This window comes from Balaenoptera borealis (assembly GCF_965194805.1).
Source record: "Balaenoptera borealis genome assembly, chromosome: 9".
NCBI lineage: Eukaryota > Metazoa > Chordata > Mammalia > Artiodactyla > Balaenopteridae > Balaenoptera > Balaenoptera borealis.
In genome coordinates this window covers 101,735,200-101,750,421 of record NC_138873.1, presented here as the reverse complement: position 1 = coordinate 101,750,421, position 15,222 = coordinate 101,735,200, and the positions used below count along the sequence as shown (strand labels likewise).

Sequence of the window (15,222 nt, the reverse complement as noted above, 5' to 3'; positions counted from 1 at the left end):
ACTACTCCCAACTCAGGCAATGACGCAGTCCCTAACTAAGGGTCTGACACTACTCCCAACTCAGACACTGACACTCTCCCAAATTAAGGCCTTGACACTACTCTTAACTCAGGCCCTGACACTGCCCATAGTAAAGGCCCTGACACTAATCCCAATTCAGGCACTGACACTGTCCGTAACTAAGGCCCTGACACTACTCCCATCTCAGCCACTGAAACCGTCCCTAACTATGGCCCTGACACTACCCCCAACTCAGGCACTGACACTGTCTCTAACTAAGGCACTGACACTACTCCCAACTCAGGCACTGAAGCTATCCCTAACGAAGACCCTGAAACTTCTCCCCAGTCAAGCACTGATGCTCTCGCTACTAAGGCTCTGACACTACTCTTAACTTAGGCCCTGCCACTGTCCCTAAAAACGACCGTGACATTACTGCCAACTCACCCACTGACATTGTCCCTAACTACAGGCCCGACACTTCTGCCAACTCAGCCACTGATATTTTCCCTAACTAAGGCCCTGAAACTACTCCCAACTCAGTCACTGAAGCTGTCCCTAACTAAGGCCATATCACTACTCCTAACTCAGGCACTGACACTGTCCCTAAGGCCCAGAAAATAGAACAAACTCAGTCACTGACACTGTCCCTAACTAAGCCCTGACACTACTCCCAACACAGGCTCTGACACTGTCCCTAAATTAGGCCCAGACACTACTCCTTACTTAGTCACTGACACGCTCCCTAACTAAGGCCCTGAGACTATTTCTACCTCAGGTCCTGACACTATCCCTATCTAAGGCCGTGATACTACTCCCAACTCAGACACTGACACTCTCCCTACCTAAGGCCTTGACACTACTCTTAATTCATGTCCTGACACTGGCCTTACCAAAGACCCTGACACTATTCCCAACTCAGGCATTGACACTCTCCTTAACTAAGACCCTGACACTACTCCCATCTCAGCCACTGACACTGTCTCTAAGGTCCTGACACTACTTCCAACTCAGGCACTGACATTGTCCCTACCTAAGGCCCCGACACTATTCCCACCTCAGGCATTAACACTGTCCATTACTAATGCCCTGGCACTACTACCTACTCAGGCACTGACACTGTCCCTAGCTAGGTCCTGACACTACTCCTAACTAAGGCACTGACACTGTCCCTAAATAAGGCCCTGACATTACTCCCACCTCCGGCACTGGCACTTTCGCTAAGGCCCTGAAACAACTCACAACTCAGGCCCTGACACTGTCCGTAACTTAGGCCCTGGCACTACTCCCAACTCATGCCCTGACACTGTCCCTAACAACGACCCTGACACTATTCCCAACTCAGCCACTGACATTGTCCCTAACTACAGCCCTGACACTACTGCCAACTCAGCCACTGATATTGTCCCTAACTAAGGCCCTGAAACTACTCTCAACTCAGGCACTGACACTGTCCCTTACTAATGCCCTGACACTACTCCCACCTCAGGCACTGACACTTCTCCTAACTAAAGCCCGGATATTACTCCCAACTCAGGCACTGACGCTGTCCCTAGTTAAGGCCATATAACTACTCCCAACTCTGGCACTGACACTGTCCCTAACTAAGGCCCAGACAATAGAACCAACTCAGGCACTGACACTGTCCATAACTAAGGCCCTGACACTACTCCCAAACCAGGCACTGACACTGTCCCTAACTAAGGCCCTCACAGTACTCCTAATACAGGCTCTGACAGTGTCCCTAACTTAGGCCCTGACACTACTCCTTACTTAGGCACTGACACTCTCCCTACCTAAGGCCTTGACACTACTCTTAACTCATGCCCTGACACTGTCCCTACCAAAGACCCTGACACTATTCCCATCTCAGCCACTGACACTGTCCCTAAGGTCCTGACACTACTTCCAACTCAGGCACTGACAATGTCCCTACCTAAGGCCCTGACACTATTCTCACCTCAGGCACTAACACTGTCCCTTACTAATGCCCTGACACTACTGCCAACTCAGGCACTGACATTGTCCCTAACCACGGCCCTGACATTACTCCCACCTCAGGCACTGAAGCTTTCCCTAACTCAGGCCCTGACACTATAACTAAGAAAGGCCCTCACACTACTCCTAACTCAGGCACTGACACCGTCCATAACTTAGGCCCTGAAACTACCCATAAAGCAGACACTGACACTTGCCCTAACAAAGGCCCTGAGACTACTCCTACCTCAGGCCCTGAAACTGTCCATAACTAAGGCCTTGATACTACAGCCAACTCAGGCTCTGACACTGTCCCTAACTATGGCCCTGGCACTACTCCCAATTCAGGCACTGCCAGTGTCCCTAACTAAGGCACTGACAATACTCCCAACTCAGTCACTGAAGCTATCCCTAACTAAGGCCTTGAAACTACTCCCAAGTCAAGCACTAATGTTGTCCCTAACTATGGCTCTGAAACTACTCTTAACTCAGACCCTGACACTGTCCCTAACAACGACCCTGACACTACTCCCAACTGAGCCACTGACATTGTCCCTAACTATGGCCCCCACACTACTGCCAACTCAGCCACAGAAGTTCTACCTAACTAAAGCCCTGACACTACTCCCAACTCAGGCACTGACACTGCCCATAACTAAAACCTTATACTACTCCCAACTCAGGCACTGACACTGTCCCTTACTAATGCCCTGACACTAATCCCAACTCAGTCACTGACACTGTTCCTAACGAAAGCGCTGACACTACTCCCAAATCAGGCAATGACACTGTCCCTAACTAAGGCCCTGACACTACTCCCAAGTCACGCACTGACGCTGTCCTTAACTAAAGCCCTCACTCTCTTCCCAACTCAGGCACTGACACTGTCCCTAACTAAAGCTCTGAGACTACTACTAACTCACCCCCTGAAATTGACCCTAACTAAGGCCCTGACACTACTCCCAACTCAGGCACTGACAATGTCCCTAACTATGGCCCTCACACTACTCCCAACTCGGGCACTGGCGCCGTCCCTAAGTAAGGCCCTGAGACTACTTCTACCTCAGTCCCTGACACTCTCCCTAACTAAGGCCTTGACACTAATCTTAACTAAGGCCCTGACACTGTCCCTAACAACGACCCTGACACTACTCCCAACTCAGACACTGAAGCTGTCCCTAAATAAGGCTCTGACACTACTCCCAACTCCAGCAGTGACGCTGTCCCTAACTAAGGCCTTGACACTACTCCAAACTCAGGCAATGACACTGTCCATAATAAAGACCTTGACACTAATCCCAATTGTGGCACTGACACTGTTCCTAACTAAAGCTCTGACACTACTCGCAACTCAGGCAATGATGCTGTCCCTAAATAAAGCCCTGACTCTCCTCCCAACTCAGGCACTGACGCTGTCCCTAACTAAGTATCTGACACTACTCCCGACTGAGGCACTTACGATCTCCCTAACTAAGACCTTGACAGTACTATTAACTCATGCCCTGACACTGTCCCTAACAAAGATCCTGACACTACTGCCAACACAGGCACTGACACTCTCCCTAACTAAGACCCTGACACTACTCCCATCTCAGCCACTGACACTGTCCCTAAGGTCCTAACACTACTTTCAACTCAGGCACTGACATTGTCCCTACTTAAGCCCTGAAACTATTCTCACCTCAGGCACAAAGACTGTCCCTTACTAATGCCCTGACACTACTGCCAACTCAGGCACTGACACTATCCCTAACTAGACCCTGACACTACTCCCAACTCAGGCACTGACACTGTCCCTAACTTAGGCCCTGACATTAATCCGAACTCCGGCACTGACACGTTCACTAACTAAGGCCCTGAAACTACTCACAACTCAGGCCCTGACACTGTTCCTAACTACCTGTCTCACACTATTCCTAACACAGTCACTGACACTGTCCCTAATTAAGGCTTTGACAGTACTCTTAACTCAGACCCTGACACTGTCCCTAACAACGACCCTGACACTACTCCAATCTCAGCCACTGACATTGTCCCTAACTATGGCCCCGACACTACTGCCAACTCAGCCACGGAAGTTGTCCCTAACTAAGACCCTGATGCTACTCCCAACTCAGGCACTGACACTGCCCTTTACTAATGCCCTGACATTACTCCCACCACAGGCACTGACACTGTCCCTAACTAAGGCAGTGAAAATACTCCAAACATAGGCACTGACACTCCCTAACTAAGGCCCTGACACTACTCCTAACTCAGGCCCTGACATGATAAATAAGAAAGGCCCTCACACTACTCCTAACTCAGGCACTGACACTCTCTCTAACTAAGGCCGTGAGACTACTCTAAACTCAGGCCCTGAAACTGTCCCTAACAAAGACCCTGACACTATTCCCAAATCTAGCACTGACACTCTCCCTAACTAAGGCCTTAACACTACTCTTAGCTAAGGCCCTGACACTGTCTCTAACAAAGACCCTGACACTGTTCCCAACGAAGGCCCTGACACTACTGTCAACTCAGACACTAAAGCTGTCCCTAAATAAGGCTCTGACACTACTCCCAATTCAGGCACTGACACTGTCCCTAACTAAAGCCCTGACAATACTCCCAACTCAGGCAATGAGGCTGTCCCTAACTAAGGCCCTGACACAACTCCCAAGTCAGGCCCTGACGCTGTCCCTAACTAAAGCCCTGACTCTCTTGCCAACTCAGGCACTGACACTCTCCCTAACTAAGGCCTTGACACTACTCTTAACTCAGGCCCTGACACTGTCTCTAAAAAAGACCCTGACACTACTCCCAACTCAGGCACTGACACTGTCCTTAACTAAGGCCCTGACACTACTCCCAACTCAGGCACTGACACTATCCCGAACTAAGACCCTGATACTACTCTCAACTCAGGCACTGACTCTGTCCCTAACTAAGGCTCTGACACTACTCCCAGCTCAGGCATTGACACTCTCCCTAACTAAGGCCTTGACACTACTCTTAACTCAGGCCCTGACACTGTCCCTAACAAAGACCCTGACACTACTCCCAATTCAGGTACTGACACTGTCCCTACCTAAGGCCCTGAAACTCTTCACAGCTCAGGCACTGACACTGTCCCTAACTAAGGCCCTGAGACTACTCCTAACTCATGCCCTGGCACTGTCTGTAACCCAGGCCCAAACACTACTTCTAATTCAGGCACTGACACTCTCCCTAACTAAGGCGCTGAGACTACTCCTACCTCAGGCCCTGACACTGTCCCTAACTATGGCCCTGACACTACTCCCAACTCCGGCACTGACAGTGTCCCTAACTGAGGCAATGATACTACTCCCAAATCAGGCACTAAGACTCTGGGTCATTGTGATGACAAGCACCATGGAGCATTGTGATGACAAGGGTCATGGAGAATTGTGATGACAGGTGCGTGGAGCATTGTGACGACAAGGGCCATGGAGCACTGTGATTACCGGGTTCATGGGGCATTGTGATGGAAGTGGTCATAGAGCATTGTGATGAAAGTGGTCATGGAGAATTGTGATTAAAGTGGGCATGGAGCATTGTGATGACAAATGCGTGGAGATTTGTGATGATGAGGGCCATGGAGCATTGAGATTACAAGGGTCATGGAGTATTGTGATGACAGGGGCCATGGAGCATTGTGATGCTAAGGACCATGGAGCATTGTGATGACAGGGTCATGGAGCATTGTGGTGAAAGGTGTACTGTAACATTGTGATGAATGGGGTCAAGGAGCATTTTGATTACAAGTATCATGGAGCATTGTGATGACAAGGGGCATGGAGCATTGTGGTGCCAAGGGCCATGTAGCATTGTGATGACAGGTGTCATGGAGCATTGTGATGATATGGGCATGGAGCTTTTAATGCAATGGTTATGGAGCATTGCGATGAAAGGAGTCATAGATCATTGTGATGAAAGTTGTCATGCAGCATTGTGATGAAAGGGGTCCTGGAGCATTGTGATGACAAGGGTCATGGAGCATTGTGGGGAAAAGGACCATGGAGCATTGTGATGACAGCAGTCATGGGGCATTGTGATGAATGTTGTCAGGGTGCATTGTGATGAAAAGTTCGTGGAGCTTTGTGATGACAAGGGCCATGGATCATTGAGATTACAAGGATCATGTAGCATTGTGATGACAGGGATCATGGAGCATTGTTGTGACAGATGGCATGGACATTGTGATGAAAGGGATACAGTAAAGTTGTGATGAAAGGGTTCATGGAGCTTTGTGATGACAAGGGTCATGGAGGATTGTGATGATAGGGGTCATGGGGCCTTGTGATGACAGGGTATATGGAGCATTGTGATGAGAAGGGCACTGGAGAATTGTGTTGAAAGGAGTCATGGATCATTGTGATGACAGGGGTCATGGATCATTGTGATGGCAGGGGTCATGGAACATTGTGATGAATTGGGTCATGAATTATTGTGATGACAAGGGTCATGAGCACTGTGATGTCAGTGGTCATGGGGCATAGTGATGACAATGGTAATGGAGACCTGTGATGACAAGGGCATGCAGCATTGTGATGACAGATGTGATGGAGCATTGTGATGCAAAGGGTCATGGAAAATTGTGATGACAATGGTCATAGAGCATTGTGATGACAGGTGGCCATGGAGCATTGTGATGAAGGGGATCATGGAGCATTGTGATGAAAGTTGTCATTGAGCAGTGTGATGACAAGGGCATAGAGCTGTGTGATGACAAGGGCTATGGATCATTGAGATTACAAGGGTCGTGGAGCATTTTGATGACAGGGGCCATGGAGCATTGTGATGCCATGGGTCATGGAATATTGTGATGACAAGGGGGATGGAGCATTGTGGTGACAGGTGGCATGGGCATTGTGATGAATGGGGTCATGGATCATTGTTATAACAGGGGTCATGGAGCATTGTGATGGAAAGGGTCATGGAGCTTTGTGAAGAAAAGTGTCATGGGGCTTGTGTCAAGGGCCATGGAGCATTGTGATGACAGGTGACATGGAGCATCGTGAGACAAGTGTCATGGAGAATAGTGACGAGAGGTGGTATTGAGCATTGTGATGACAATGGCATGTAGCATTGAGAGGACAAGGGTCATGGAGCATTGTGAGACAAGTGTCATGGAGAATAGTGATGAGAGGTGGTATGGAGCATTGTGATGACAATGGCATGTAGCATTGAGATGACAAGGGTCATGGAGCATTTTGAGACAAGTGTCATGGAGCATTGTGATGACAGGGGTTATGGAGCATTGTGATGAAAGGCGCCATGGAACATTGTGATGAAAGGGGTAATGGATCATTCTGATGACAGGGGTTCCATGGCATTGTGGTAACAGGGGGCATGGGGCATTGTGATGAAAAGTATACTGGAGCACTGTGATTACAGGGGTCCTGGACCATTGTGATGACATACGCCATGGAACTTAATGATGACAAGTGTCATGGAGCATTGTGATGACAAGGGCCTGGGGTACTGTAAAGATAAGTGTCATGGAGCATTGTAATGGCAAGGGCCATTGAGCATTGTGATGACAGGGGGCATGGAGCATTGTGATGACCGGCGCCATGGAGCATGGTGATGAGAAGGGCATGGAGCATTGTGATGACAAAACTCATAGAACAGTGTGATGAAAGGATTAATGGAACATTGTGATGAATGGGGTCATGGATCATTGTGATGACAGGGGGCATGGAGCACTGTGATTACAGGGGTAATTGTGATGCATTGTGATGAAAGGGGACATGAGACAGGGGTAATGGAGCATTCTGATGAAAGTGGTCATGGCTTATTGTGATGAAAAGGGTCATGGGGCATTGGGATGAAAGTGTTCATGGGGCATTGTGGTGAAAGTGGTCATGGGGCATGGTGATGAAAGTGGTCATGGAGCAGTTTGATGAAAGTGGTCATGGGTCATTGTGAAGAAAGTGGTCATGCATCATGGTGATTAAGAGGATCACGGAGGATTGTGATGAAAAGCGCCTAGGAGCATTGTGATGATAAGGGCCATGGAGCATTTTGATGAAAGGGGTTATGGGGCATTGTGATGAAAGTGGTCATGTACCATTGTGATGACAGGGATCATGGAGCATTGTTTTGACAAGCGCTATGGAGCACTGTGATGACAAGGGCCATGAAACTTTGCGATAACAAGTGGCATGGAGCATTGTGATTATAGGGGTCTTGGAGCATTGTGATTACAGTGGTCATGGAGCATTGTGATGACAGGGGGCATGGAACATTGTGATGAAAGGGGCCATAGAGCACTGTGATGAAAAGGACATGAAGCATTGTGATGACAATGATCATGGAACATTGTGATGAAATGGGTCATGGAGCATTGTGATTACAGGGATCATGGAGCATTGTGATGACAAGCATATTGGAGCATTGTGATGACAGGGGTCATGGAGCATTCTGATGACAAAGGCCATGGAGCATTGTGATGACAGGGGTCATGGAGCATTGTGAGGACAGGGGGCATGGAGCATTGCGATGAAATGGGAACTCGAGCATTGTGATGACAATGGTAATGGAGCATTTTGATGAAAGGGGTCATGGAGAATTGTTATTCCTAAGGCCATGGAGCATTGTGATGACAAGGGGCATGGAACACTGTGATGAAAGGGGCCATGGATCATTGTGATGACAGGGGTGATGGAGCATTGTGACGATAAGGAATGGAGCAATGTGATGACAAGGGCCATGGAGCATTGTGATGAAAGGGGTCACGGAGCATTTTGATTGAAGTGGTTATGGAGCGTTGTGATGATAGGGGTCATGGAGCATTGTGATGATAAGGGCATGGAGCACTGTGATCAAACTGGGACTGGAGCATTGTGATGATAGGGGTTATGGATCATTGTGATTACAGGGTTCATGGAGCATTGTGATGAAATTTGTCATGGACCATTGCGATGAAAAACACCAGGTAGCATTTGACGATAGGGGCCATGAAGCATTGTGGTGACAAGTGTCATGGAGCATTGTGATGACAGGGTTCATGGCGCATTGTGATGGCAAAGGCCATGGAGCATTGTGATGACAGGGGGCATTGGGCATTATGATGAAAGTGGTCATGGAGCATGGTGATTACAGGTGCCATGGAGCATTGTGATGACAAGTGCATTGAGCATTGTGATGACAAGTGGCATGGATCATTGTGATGACAGTTGTCATACAGCATTGTGATGACAAAGGCCATGGAGCATCGTGATGAGAGGGTTCATGGAGCGTTTTGATGAAAGGGTCATGGATCATTGCGATGACAGGGTTCATGGAGGGTTGTGATGATAGGTTCAAGGAACTTTGTGATGACAATTTTCATGGAGCATTGTGATGAAAGGCGTCATGGAACATTGTGATGACACAGGCATGGAGCATTGTTATGTCAAGAGTTCTGGAGCATTGTGATGACAGGGGTCATGGGACATTGTGATGAGAAAATCCATGGAGCATTGTGATGACAGGTGTCATGCAGCATTTTGATGACAAGTGCATAGAGCATTGTGATGACAAATGGCATGGAAGATTCTGATGACAAAAGGCATGGATCATTGTGATGAATGGGGTCATGGATGATTCTGACTACAAGGATCGTGGAGCATTGTGATAACCAGGTTCATGGAGCATTGTGATGACAAGGACCATGGAGTATTGTGTTGACAGGTGTCATGGGTCATTTTGATGACAGGCGGGATGGAATATTGTGATGAATATGGTCATGGAGCATTTTGATGAGAAGCGCCATGGACCATGGTCATGTCAAGGGCCATGGAGAACTCTGATTACAGGCGCCATGGGGTATTGGGATGAAAGTGGTCATGGAGCATTGTAATGAAAGTGGTCATGGAGCATCGTGATGAAAAGCACAATGGAGCAGTGTGATGAGAAGGGCCATGGAGCATTGTGATGAAAGGAGTCATGGAGCACTGTGAAAACAGTGGCCATGGAGCATTGTGATGACAAAGGACATGGAGCATTCTGATGACAGGGGTCATAGGGCACTGTGATGAAAGGGGTCCTGGATCGTTGTGATGAAAGGGGTCATGGAGCTTTGTGATGAAAAGGGCATGGAGCATTGTTATGACAATGGTCATGGAGCATTGAGATGAAAGGTGTCATGGGGCATTGTGATGACAAGGCTCAAGGAGCATAGCGATGAAAGGGGTCATGGAGCATTGTGATGAAAGCGGTCATGGAGCACTGTGATTACCGTGTACTTGGAGCATTTTTATGACAAAGGACATGGAGCATTCTGATGACAGGTGTCATGGAGCATTGTGATGAAAGGGGTCATGGGGCATTGTGGTGATCAGGGCATGGAGCACTGTGATGACAATGGTCTTGGAGCATTGTGATGAAAGGTGTCAGGGATCATTGTGATGAAAAGGGTCATGTGGCATTGTGAAGACAAGGGCCATGGAGACTTGTGATGAAAGTTGTCATGGCCCTTGTGATGAAAAACACCAGGGGGCATTGTGATGACAAGTCCATGGAACATTGAGATGAGAGTGGTCATGGGGTATTGTAATGACAGGGGTCATGGAGCATTGTGATGAAAGGGGTCATAGGGAATTGCGAGGACAGTGGTCATGGAGAATTGTGATGACAGGGCTCATGGGGAATTGCGATGACAGTGGTCATGGAACATTGTGATGAAAGGGGTCATGGAACACTGGAATTACAGGGGCCATGGAGCATTGTGATGACAAAGGCCATGGAGCATTTTGATGACAATGGTCATGGAGCATTGTGATGTAAGGGTTCATGGATCATTGCGATGACAGTGGTCATGGAGCATTGTGATGATAGGGGAATGGAGCATTGTGATGAAAGGGTTCATGGAACATTGTGATGAAATGGGTCATGGTACATTGTGATGACAAGGGCCATGGAGCATTGTGATGAACGTGGTCATGGAGCATTGTGATGAAGGGGAATGGAGCCTTGTGATGACTGGTGTAATGGAGCATTTTGATGAAAGTGGTCATGGATCACTGCATTGACAGGGATCTTGGAGCATTGTGATGATAAGGGTCATGGAACATTGTGATGACAGTGGTCATGGAGCATTGTGAAGACAAGAGTTCTGGAGCATTGTGATGAAAAGGGCATGGAGCATTGTGGTTACAGGGGCCATGGAGCATTATGATGACAATGGCATGGACCATTGTGATGACAAGGGGTATGGAGCATTGTGATGAAAAGGGCATGGAGCATTGTGGTTACAGGGGCCATGGAGCATTGTGATGACAATGGCATGGACCATTGTGATGACAAGGGGTATGGAGCATTGTGATGAAAGAGGTACTGGAGCATTTTGATGAAAGGGGTCATGGATACTTGTTTATACAGGGCTCATGGAACTTTGTGATGACAAGGGGACGCAACATTGTGATGACAGGTGTCATGGAGCATCATGATGAAAAGAGCCATGGAGCATTGTGATGACAAGGGCCATGGAGCATTGTGATGACCAGGGTCATGGAACATTGTGATGACAGTGGTCATGGAGCATTTTGATGACACGGGCATGTAGCATTGTAATTCCAGGGGCCGTGGAACATCGTGATAACAAGGGCATGGAGCATTGTGATGACAAGTGGCATGGAGCATTGTGATGAAAGGGGTACTGGAGAATTGTGAGGAAAGGCGTCATGGATCATTGTGATTACAGGGATCATGGAGCATTGTTATGACAAGTGTCATGGAACATTGTGATGAAAGGGGTCATTGAGCATAGTGATGAAAGTGGTCATGGAGCATTCTGATGAAAAGCGACATGGAGCATTGTGATGACAGGGGTAGTGGAGCATTTTGATGACAGGGGCATGGAGCATTGTGATGAAAAGGGTCATGTAGCACTGTGATTACTGTGGCCATGGAACATTGTGGTTACCAAAGCCATGGAGCATTGTGATGACAGTGGTCATGGAGCATTGTGAAGACAAGAGTTCTGGAGCATTGTGATGAGAAGGTCCATGGAGCATTTTGATGACTGGTGTGATGGGGCATTGTGATGACAGGGGTCATGGGGCATTGTGATGAAAGGGGTCATGCATCATGGTGATTAAAGTGATCACCGAGGACTGTGATGAAAAGTGCCTAGGAGCATTGTGATGACAAGGGCCATGGAGCATTTTGATGAAAGGGGTTATGGGGCATTGTGATGAAAGTGGTCATGTACCATTGTGATGACAGGGATCATGGAGCATTGTTATGACAAGCGCTATGGAGCATTGTGATGACAAGGGCCATGGATCTTTGTGTGACAGGGGTCATGGAGCATTGTGATGACAATGGTCTTAGAGCATAGTGATGAAAGTGGTCATGGAGCATTGTGATGATAAGGACCATGGATCATTGTGATTACAGGGAACATGGAGCATTGTGATGACAATGGTCATGGAGCATTGTGAGGAAAGTTTCCATGGGGGATTGTGATGACAAGGACCATGGAGTATTGTGATGAAAGGGGTCAGGGAGCATTGTGCTGAAAGTTTCCTGGAGCATTGTGATGAAAAGCACCATGGAGCATTGTGATGACAGGATTCATGGAGCCTTGGGATGACAAGGGCTATGGAGCATTGTGATGACATGGATCATGGAGCATTGTGATGACAAGGGTCATGGAGCATTGTGCTGAGAAGGGCCATGGAGCATTGTGATAACAAGGGTCATTGAGCATTGTGATGACAGGGGGCATGGAGCATTATGATGAAAGTGGTAATAGAGCATTGTGATGAAAGTTGTCATGGATCATTGTGATTACAGGGATCATGGAGCATTGAGATGACAAGCGCCATGGATCATTGTGATGAAAAGGGAAATGGAACATTGTAATGAATCGGGTTATGGAGCATTGTGAAAACAGGGGTCATGGAGCATTGTGATGGAAAGGGGTATGCAGCATTGTGATGACAAGGGGTATGGAGCATTGTGATGACAGGTGTCTTGGAGCATTGTGATGAAAAGCGCCATGGATCATTGTGATGACAGGGGTCATGGAGAATTGTTATGACAAGGGTCATGGATCATGGTGATGAAAGGCATCATGGACCACTGTGATTACAGGTGCCATGGAGCACTGTGATGAAAAGGGCATGGACCATTGTGATGACAATGATCATGGAGCATTGTGATGAAATGGGTCATGGAGCATTTTGATTAAAGGTGTCATGGGGCATTGTGATGAAACGGGTCATGGAGCATTGTGATGACAGGTGGCATGGAGCATTGTGATGACAAGGGCATGGAGCATCGTGAGACAAGTGTCATGGAGAATAGTGATGAGAGGTGGTATGGAACATTGTGATGACAATGGCATGCAGCATTGCGATGACAAGGGTCATGGAGCACTGTGAGACAAATGTCATGGAGCATTGTGATGAAAGGGACCATGGAACATTGTGATAACAGGGGCCATGGAGCATTGTGATGAAAGGGGTCATGAAGCATTATAAGGAAAAGGTTCATGGAGCATTGTGATGAATGTGGTCATGGAGCACTGTGATGACAGGGGTCATGGTGCATTTTGAGGAAAGGGGTCATAGGGCATTGTGATGACAAGTGCCATGGAGCATTGTGATGACAGGGGGCATGGAGCATTGTGATGACAGAGGCATGGAACATTGTGAGACAAGTATCATGGAGCATTTTGATGACAAGTGTCATGGATCATTGTGATGAAAAGGTCATGGGGCATTGTGATGACAGGGGTCAGGAAGCATTGTGATAATAAGGGCGTGGAGTATTGTGATGACAGTAGTCATGGAACATTGTGACGATAAGGGCATGGAGCCTAGTTAGGGACAGTCTAGCAGCCTTGGGACTAAATTCAGTGCCTGAGGTAGGCACAGCATAAGGTCTTTAGTTAGCATAAGAGGTAGGACATTAGCTCGGGACAGGCTTAGGGTAAAGGCTAGGAGTCGTGTCAGGAAATGACCTAAGGATAGTGTGAAGACCTTTGTTACTGAGAATATCAGGGCCTTATTCAGAACCAGTGTTAGGGCTTCAGGTAGGGATAGCATCAGGGCCTGACTTAGGGAGAGTGACAGGGCCTGAGTGAGACCTAATGTCAGGCCCTTAACAGGGGACACTGTCAGGCAATGACTTAGGAGCAGCATCAGTGCCTTTTTTGGATCAGCTTTAGGCTCTTAGTTAAAGACATGACCAGAGCCCTAGTTAGTAACAGCGTCAAGGCCTCAGTTAGGGAAAGCTTCAGGGCCTGAGTTACAGACAGACTCACGTCTTCACTTAAAGACAGCGACAGGGATTTCTTAGGGACAGTGTCAGGATCTTGGTTAGAAATGGGTCAGGATATTATCTCAGGAGAGTGTCAGGATTTTAGTTATTGCTGGCAGCAGGGCCTATATTAGGGACAGATTCTGGGCCTTAGTTAGAGGCAGTGTCAGGGCCTAAGTTAGGACTAGCATCAGAGCCTTTGTCAGGTACAGTGTAAGTGACTGAGTTAGGTGTAGTGTCAGGGCCTTAGTTAGGGACAGTGTTAGGGCCTGAGTTAGGATTAGTGTCAAGGCCTTATTTAGGACCAATTTTAGGGCTTTAGTTTGGACTAGCAACAGAGCCTTTGTTAGGTATCATGTCGGACCTAAGTTAGGTGTACTGTCAGTGCTATTGTTAGGGACAGTATCAGGGCCTGACTTAGGAGAAGTTCAGGGCCTCAGCCAGGGGAAGTGTCAGGGCCTTAGTTAGGGACATTATCAGGGCCTGAATTAGCAGTAGTGTCAAAAGTCCTTAGTGAGGAGAGTAAGGAGTAAGTCAGGACTCAGGCCCTGACACTGTCCTGAACTAAGCCCCTGACACTACTCGTAACACAGGCCCTGATCTGATTCCTATCATAGGCCCTGATGCTGGTCTTAACTAAGGCCCTGACACTGGTCCTAACTAAAGCTGTGACACTACTCTTAACTCAGGCCCTGACATTGTCCCTAACAAAGCCTCTGACACTACTCCTAACTCAGGCACTGACACTGTCCCTAAATAAGGCTCTGACAATACTCCTAACTCAGTCCCTGACACTGTATCTAACTAAGGCCTTGATAGTACTCCGAACTCAGCACTGACCCTGTCCCTAACTTAGGCCCTGACTCTACTCCTAACTCAGGAACTGACACTGTTCATATTCATATGAACATTCATATGAACATATGAATATGAATATTCATATTCATAACTCACGCCCTAACACTACTCCTAAATCATGCCCTGGCA

At 47.8% G+C, this 15,222-nt stretch overlaps 1 long non-coding RNA gene across 1 annotated transcript; it reads left to right on the top strand.

The window, feature by feature from the left end:
• Positions 1-10,400: 10,400 nt before the first annotated feature.
• On the top strand, positions 10,401-14,719 carry LOC309634726. Its single transcript, XR_014248376.1, has 4 exons — positions 10,401-10,429; positions 10,828-10,901; positions 11,396-11,866; positions 13,536-14,719. It is a non-coding gene; the product is annotated as an uncharacterized lncRNA (long non-coding RNA).
• The last annotated feature ends 503 nt before the right edge of the window (positions 14,720-15,222 follow it).